Consider the following 6,465-nt stretch of genomic DNA (forward strand, 5'->3'; position numbering starts at 1 on the left):
TTGGCTCAGTCTGTAAAGCACTCACCTTCAGACTGGGAGGACCCGGGTTCAAACCCTGACACCCAGGACAACGTAAGAGCTGAGCATGGTGGTCTGCACTTGTAACTCTGGAGTTGCGAAGGCAGAGGCGGGTGGGCCCTGCTTTGAGCCAGACTTGAGTGACAGACGACAGTGTGCAGGGCAGAAACAAGAGGGATGTGCAGCCGGGTGAAGTGGGGATTGTGGCAGTGAGGCCAGCGGGTTGTTTCATTTTGAGGAGTACAACGGCCCAGCCTATCTGGGGAGCTCCAGACTACTGAAACCCTGTCTCAAAGCAGCAAAGTGGACAGCCTTTCAGAGAGCAGCATCTCAGTTTGTCTCTGGTCCTGTGTGTACACGTGTGCACACTGGAGCTTGTACACACACAAACACACGTGCACCCACATACATGAGAACAGACTCTCCACAGCAGCCCTACAAGATGCCGATTGTCACCATGGGGCAGAAGACCACCCAGATACCAAGGGGGTTAAGACATCAGCGAGGCTGTGGGTTAGTGAGCAGCTGAGCCTGACCTCAGATCCTGGTCACCTGACCTCAGATCCTTACTCTTCTGTAACATACATGTGCGTGTGCAGTCCAGCATTTGGTGTGTCCCTGCTCATGTGTGCCAACAAGTATGCACACATACAAACATGCACGCGCATTGGTCCCTTGTTACATGCAGGCACTCGGAGGAAGGGAGATTTGAACCTGGTCAGCAGCTTTAGGAGGGAGCACAGACCTCGGGGTGAGTCTATCACCAAGTTTCCCACTTGGAGCAGAGGAGCACCATGAATCACGTGTTAAAGTTACAGAGCTCAGGATCCTGTGCTACCCAGCATCTGCAGTTGGTTCTGTCCACGAAACGGTCTATGCCTGTGGCTCCTCCTTCTGTGACCCCAGCAACAGTGTGGCCCCTCTGCACGGCTCTGGAGGACGCAGTGAGGGGACACCCATGAAGCACCGAGAGCCATGCCAGGCACGCAATGAGTGCTCAATACGTACAGAATTAGTAAATTCCCATGAGCACAGGGTTTCCCCTGACTCCCAGCAACAGGCAGACCCTGTGCACCTCATCAAGCAGCCCTCCCCTGCCCCTTGTTAGAAAGTCTCATTGATCCAAGCATCCAATGAAATGTCACCGTCAGCTAGAAATCGCTGGCCTTTGTTACTTCTCCATGCTGGCTGATTCTATCCGAGCCTCACAATTATTTCCTTTGTCCATCCTGTTCCCTCTCTGTGGGCATCAACACAGAACAACAGCTGCACCTGGCCGTGCCTTTTAATCACCTCAGGAATGCACAGGAAATTGTGTGGCTTGGGGACATGGCGTCAGAGGAGCAAGTGGCCAGACAGGCCAAGAGGAAGGCCAAGGAGCAGGAGCAAGACACAACCAGGGGTGGAGTGGGATCACTGGAAAAGCCTCCACAGTCCGGGTGAAGTTAAGTGTGCTGGGGGCTTTGTTCCTGTGGGACACTTCCAGACAGGGGATGAACCCTCCCAGCAGCAAGTTGAGATGAAAAACGTTGTGTCTGGAGTTAACTCTGCCCACCAGGGCCTTCCAGGCACCGAGTCTGCAGTTCTGCCTTATCTTCCCGCGTGACTCCATTTCCCTCTTGTCACCTTGGCCTTGCTGCTTCTAAAGCATTCCCACAAGACCTCTTCCTACCAGCCACTCACTGGCTGCTCTCTGCCCTGGCCTCCTCATCCTCCCCCTCCACACGCAGGTGTCTGTGCTCAATCTGGGGGTCAGAGGGCTCGCTTCTGGGCCACTGTGACAGAGGGGCTGTGTTCATCCATTTTTTTCTAACTGTGGTTATTAACCTCCCTCACCAACTATACCGACTACAGTCACAAAGCACACACACTGAGAGCTGTGTTTCCAGGAAGGTTTACCTGAGGGAAAACCCCTTTCCCTCTCTCCTGAATGCGACTGGTCACCGTGCCTCTTCGTAACTCCTAATCGAAAATAAAGCCTTCTTTCCCTGGGTCACTTATGTCAGTATTTTTCTGTCAGTGACAGGAAAAGTAACCAGTAGAGCAATTGGTGCAGAGACCTGGGGTCCTGTGGTCATTGCTATGATAAAGGAGCCATACTGTTTGTGACCTTTGGGCCTGGTTTGTGTTTTGTGAGCTGGAAAAGCCCTGGGGTGGAAGAAAAACTCCGGAGGGCACTTCTTGTGGAGTTCTGAGGTTCTGAGGAAAATGTGAACAGTTAGGACTGGCTCATGAGGTTTCACGGGAACAAGGATGTCATCAACAACTGGGCTAGGAGCCACACATGGCTTCCTGGAGATGTGAGGGAGGTTGAATTCAAAAGTGCTGGACTGACTGGACAAGAAATTTCAAGGTGGCACAGGGTCCAGAGTGCGGTGTGGTTGCCGCTCACTGCTCCTGGTCAGAATTAGAACGGCAGACAGCAGCGACATGAGAGGATACGCACACAGCGAGGACAGGAAAGCGCTGATGTCCAGGTCAGCCAAGCAGTTCATCTTGAGGGGCACAGAAGCAAAACGTGTTGCTAATGAATGGTATTTTAGAAAGATCAAGGGTCATCGTAGCCTGGGACTGAGTGGTATGGCTGAGTCCCGAGAGAATCCTGCCACAGGCTTCCACAATAAGCCCAGCACCAGGCTTGTCTGCATCTTGCTTTGGGGAGCAGAAGAAGCCTTAACATTTACAGGGAGCTACAGATGGCACACGCCATGTTTGGTTTTCCTCAGAGGGATGTAAGGACAGGGCAGAACCTGGTGAGAGCTGGCTGCAGCAGGAGCCGTCCGGGTGGGGAATGTGTGATGGGGGTCTGGCTTTCATTACCTCAGTCTTTTTGCATTCGTGTACGTTTGGAATTTTCCAAATTGTGAAGTAGAATTGTTAAAAAAGACTGGGCCCCTAAATCTAAGTACAAATCAGAGCTGACCCCTACAGGCAACAGCCACCATCCATGGAGCAGTGTAGGCCATGAGGCTGCACCTTTGAACAAGCCTACCCAGGTCCTAACCGGTGACACGGAGCTGTGTGGCCTTAGGTGAGTTACTTAGCCTCTCTGTGCCTCAGTTTCCTCCTTGGCAAACAGAATGGTGACAATTTCTATACAACCGGGATGCTTGTTTGCTAAGGCTGCCCTAATAGGATATTGCAAACAGTGGCTAAACAACACATGCTCATTGTCACCTGAAGACACCTCAAATGGTGCAAACAGCTCCCCTCCTGAAGGACCCAGAGCTCCCCCTTTCCAGCTTCCAGAGGCCAGCAGCACTTGTTGATTCTATGTCCCCCACCTTCAAAGCCATAGTCACAGTCTTGTCTGACCTCTAACCTCTGACCTCTGACCTCCTGTCTCCCTCCCATAAGGACTCCTGGGATTGCAGTGAGCCCACCAGGATAATCAAGAATGACATCTCCTCTGAGGTGTAGCTTTTACCACGCCAAGGTACACAGCACAAGTACATAGGTTAAAGAGACCAGGTGTGGGCATCTTGGGGAACATTATTCCCCCCACTATCAGGGGATCATTGTGAGGACTGACTGTGGGGAACACATGATTATACCTGGGTGGCGGCAATTTTCTCGTTGCTATGACAAAATACCCAAGGAGAAGCAGTTTAAGGGACGAAGGGTCTGTTCTGCTCAGTTCAAGGTGACAGACTGCGTCATAGGCGTGGTGGCAGAGGCAGGAAGTCGGCTAGTCACATTACATCTGCTGCCCGGAAGTGAGACTGAGCTGCGGAACTTCCACGCCCTCCCCCAGTGACCCACTTCCTTCAACAAGGCTCCAAGACCACCTGGGGACCCAAGCATTGAGCAAGGGAGCTTGTGCAAGGCCTTTCACGTTCAAACAACAATCCGCACTTGAGTAATTGGTAGTTAGTAACTGGTATTGCGGTTATCTTTATCATATAGCGTTAATCAAGTCTTAAAACGCTGAACACATCAGAACAAGTTTGGGCTGTAACAGGAATCATGGAGGGATTTTAAAAACCTACTGTGGTGCTCCCTTTGTGCCAATTGGCTTCCTCTTTCCCTTGTCCTGCCCGCCGGGAGGCAGGAGCCATGACTGGACCTAGCGCTACTATCTAGTTCCATGAGGCACCCAGAAGATAGCGGCCATCACGTCAGGGGAGTCAGCATGAAGAAACGGATGAGCGCCTGCCCCCTCTCAGCACTGCGCTGCCCACCCAGCCTGTCACGTGATGCAGTACAGCTTTGGTTCCTTTCTCCTCTAAGCCCAAGTCACTCACAGCAGGATGTACTCTTGACCCCACCCCCAACCTCTGCCCCTCTTCTGTTTACCTGACAACTCTCTAGATGACTTGGTCCCCTAAGAGACCAGTCCTTTTCTATCCCAGGCTCCCTATTAATGAGGTCAACGTCCACAACGTTGTCGTCTGAGGCTCTGCCTCGAGCTCAGTCACGAGACAGGAAGTGCGTGGAAACGGGCATGGTCCTTACGCTCCTGGCTGTGGAGATTGAGCTGGCGGTTGTCACCTGACCTGGGCTGGTCCAATCAGGATGACTCGTTTTTCTTCCTTTCCTAAAGGGTTTTTATCGGCATCTATTAATTAATCGCAGTGTTAATGGGTTCCTTCTGGTGTCGTCACGCATGTGCACGATGCGTTTCAGTTCAGTCATGTTCACCTCCATTATCTTCTCTTGTTCCCTTCCGCTCTTGCTAATGAATTCCCTTCCTCTTCCCAAAGCTTGCAGGACATAAGTGAGGGGTCATTCAGGCTCTACTGGTGGCTATACCACTGAAGAAAATGTCTACCCCTCGCCCATCAACCACTCTTCTCAGGGAGGGTGGGACCCCATGAGCCCCTTCATGTGCCATCATGTCATGACTTGCCGGCAGCAAGCATTTCTTGCTGTTCACCTCCATCCTCTGACTCTTACCTGCTTTCTGCCTTCTCTTCCGCAATGCTCCCTGAGCCTTGGAGGGGGGACAGCAGAAAAGACTGTCAACAGGACGAGCAGCCAGATGTTACAGCCTGATGCAAGTGGGATGCTTGGATCCAAGTCTTCTGAAGCCAATCTCTTCTCATTTCCAGACTTCTATATGTTAGAGCGTCTGTTCCTGACAAGCCAGGGCTTTAACTGAGACCCCTCACAAGGGTGCGATGAGACGGGCCATCAGGAAGCTAATGTTAGAGGCATCAGTGGGAAAGTGAGACAAGAGGGGAGGGGAGGGAAGCCCACTGGAGGGCAGGGCTAGAGCCTTTTGCTTAGCTGGGTGTTTTACACACACACACACACACACACACACACACACACACACCACACACACACACACACACACACACACACACACGTTGCTGGTTAGTGGGTATATTCTGTTAGGAGAACTGCCTGGTGTTGCCTCCCTGACCAATGTTAGGCAGGTGCCAGCAGCCAGACTAAGGTCCTAGTTACCAGTCACGGGCCTGGTAGAAGGACAGGCTTGGGTACCTGGGAGCCAGGCAGCTGAGACCCAGGTCCAGGATGCTGGCCCTGCAGCTGCTTTGCAGTCTTGAGTTTTCTAAGGAGGTGTGATTTTATCCCTGTGTCCCCAGTTTAATAGCTGGATGATTCTCTGTAAGCATGTACCACAGAGGTCACAGTGGGATACAGTCCCTACAAGGTACTTGACATCTGAGATGCCACTTGTTAAGGGTTCTGGAAACATGAGATTGGCCTGACATTTGGGTGAAATGGGAATTCTTACAGCAGTTTTAGATTACAGAAAAATGAAAGCAAAAGTCTGGGATTCCTCGTGGGCTTCTGAATTAAAGATGGTTTTAGTTAGTCAAAGTTTGGGAGTCTCCAAAAGTCTAGACTGTTTCTTTTTAAATTCTTCCTTTTATGTATCTGTTCACACATCTAAACAGGAAATATGTCCCAGGCAGCACAGGCTGTCCCAGCCAACAGGCTGGAGAAAGAGGCAGGTGGATAGCTGGGATTTTGAGGCCAGCCTGGTCTACGTAGTGAGATCTAGGCCAGCCAGGGCTACACAGAGAAACCTATCTCAAAAAAAAAAAAATCAAGAAAGGGTGGGGCCTTGAAGAAGATAAGAAGGAGGGAGGGAGGGAGAGAAGAAAGGAAGAAAAGACACCCTCAATATCCAATATCCACCCTCAAAATCTAGCCTTCTGAAAGTCAATAAAGGAAAAAGGATGAATTCCCAGGACAGCCCATTTCCAACTCTCTTACTCCAGCCTCCAACTCATTCACTTAACAAACATTTAATGAGCACCTACTGGATGCACAGAGACAGCTCCTTGCCATTTACAGCTCAGAGGTGTACGCCAGGAGACAGTTTTCGTGTGTGGTACTGAGGAACATTCCCTATCCATCTTCAGAGGGGTCTATCCACACCGCATGGAGTCCCTGCGGAGTTCTGGCAGCTCCCCCAATGTTCACACTTACCAGGCTCACACGGCTGCCCGTGGTGTCAGGACAGCTTTGTGA

Source organism: Rattus norvegicus, chromosome 3, assembly GCF_021556685.1.
Source record: "Rattus norvegicus strain SHRSP/BbbUtx chromosome 3, alternate assembly SHRSP_T2T, whole genome shotgun sequence".
NCBI classification, from domain to species: Eukaryota; Metazoa; Chordata; class Mammalia; order Rodentia; family Muridae; genus Rattus; species Rattus norvegicus.